Source organism: Plectropomus leopardus, unplaced genomic scaffold (genome assembly GCF_008729295.1).
Source record: "Plectropomus leopardus isolate mb unplaced genomic scaffold, YSFRI_Pleo_2.0 unplaced_scaffold15426, whole genome shotgun sequence".
NCBI lineage: Eukaryota > Metazoa > Chordata > Actinopteri > Perciformes > Serranidae > Plectropomus > Plectropomus leopardus.
In genome coordinates, this window is record NW_024616530.1 from 1 (window position 1) to 1,848 (window position 1,848).

The 1,848-nt window shown below is 40.3% G+C and overlaps 1 long non-coding RNA gene across 1 annotated transcript; it reads right to left on the reverse strand.

Moving 5' to 3' along the window:
• Positions 1 to 54: 54 nt before the first annotated feature.
• On the reverse strand, positions 55 to 1,522 carry LOC121964378. The gene is made up of 3 exons (XR_006107351.1): positions 1,393 to 1,522; positions 291 to 1,060; positions 55 to 186 (listed from the first exon to the last, which is right to left on the reverse strand). It is a non-coding gene; the product is annotated as an uncharacterized LOC121964378 (long non-coding RNA).
• Positions 1,523 to 1,848: the final 326 nt, after the last annotated feature.

A 1,848-nucleotide genomic window follows, 5' to 3' on the forward strand; every position in this document is an offset into this window, starting at 1 on the left:
TTGAAAGATAAATTGCTGGATTTAGGATGTGCACTTGACGTTGTTAGTAAGTACATGAGTAGCCCTAATCGGGTGTGTATCTATGGTACTCACCAGGACATGTATACCTTCTTGTTCCACTGGAGCCTTGTCATATGTAGCAGCACACACTCTCACCAGGGTGTTAACTCCAAATGCCTTCAGATCCTGCACATCAAAACACACTTTGATAAGCACGTCACTTCGGCTTTCCCTCTCTATTAAAAGAGAATTAATAAAAGATATGAACGACTGATTAAAATGTGCGCTACCTCTATAAACCTTCCCAGTTGTGCATTGGTGGGATTGTGCGTAATGAGGAATCTCAGGCAGTCATAAGAGATCTCCACCGGGGCCGGTCGGTTCATTTTTACACCCTCAGAGGTTTATTAATGCAGATAAAAGATCAGAAAAGTTCTGTGCTTCAAAGGCTAAGAGACGGGGTCTTCTTCAAAGGAATTAAAGCGAAAGTCTTCTGATTGTTTCAAATTTAAAAAGTTTTCACTAAAAGAAAAAAACTGTTTTTAAAAAAATGCAAAACAGCTTTGTGACTTATTTTATTAACTAATGCAGCTGTATATTTATGGGCAAAAACTGTAAATCACCTTTTCCTTCGGAGACAAAACTCTGAATATAAAACAAAAAGACAAGACCAATTTCCTGGGACAGAAATAAAAGGAGTGAAATCTACTTTTTTGGCAATTAAGGAAAAACTAAAATTGGCTTGGTTTTCGACAAAAACGAAAATCTAACAGATTGGGATCAAAAGGACTGGAGAGAAGACACCCACAGTCAAGAAGAAAAAAAAAGATGAAGACAGAAAAAAAAAAAAAGATCTGTCCGTCCTTTCTTTCGAATCTGCTAGCCCATTCAGAGAAGACTGGTACGAATCAGAGCAGAAGAAGAGAGGAAAAGCAGGAAGGGAGAAGAGCTGTGAGGAAAGTCCTGGGATAAAAGCGCAGCCTCTCCTACTCCCCGGGACAGCTGACAGGCTGAGGGTTGGCTTGTCTTCATATGGGTTGAACAGGATGGCAGTAAGGACCTAGGAGGACATGGAGACAGTCATTCCATTGTAAACTGCTTGCTGTTTTATGATTAATGTGATCCTTTTGCCTACAGATTTATTTTCAGTAACATGTTTTTGCTGAGATTCTGGTGTGAATGAAATCAGACCAATTTGGCGTGGGCTGTTTTCTGATAGGCCAAAGCTGGATGGCGTCAATGACTAGCTACATATAAGGACATGTACTATAACCAGTATCTGTATCTGTGTTGATTCAGTGTGCCTCTGCTATCTGCTGCCTGTACACTGTAAGGTGGTAGAAATGGAGAGCTTTTTCATCATGTGACTGACCAGGTCTTTCTACTACCCACCTGTGTGCGTCAATGGCAGTGTTTGCGCCTAGCTGGTGTCTCCTGTTCACTTGTCCACAATAAGCAGCAGGTGCTGGGCTTGGCAGAACTCCCCTCCGAGCCTCGCAAACGCCATACATGTGCAGCCTGAGAGAGACAGAGTACTGCATCACAAGTGTGATGTGGAGCTGCTAATTTGCACAGTATTAACCCTTTGAAATCTTAGAACGACAGCACTTTTCTCATCCTGTTTTCAAGTGCCTTTCACAAGTATTTAAAACGTTTGAATCCTGAGCTCTTTAGTGTGATTTCTTTCAAAAACATGGGGAAAATGGCTATGATCAACTTGAAAGAAATGTTCCACTAATAGCAAGAAATTAATAGATTTAGAAAATGATTTTGAAAAAGCTAGGGTAAAATGTCTGGAGAAAAAAGGAAAAAGCTAACAAAAAATGTTTTACAATTATCAGAGTTGAA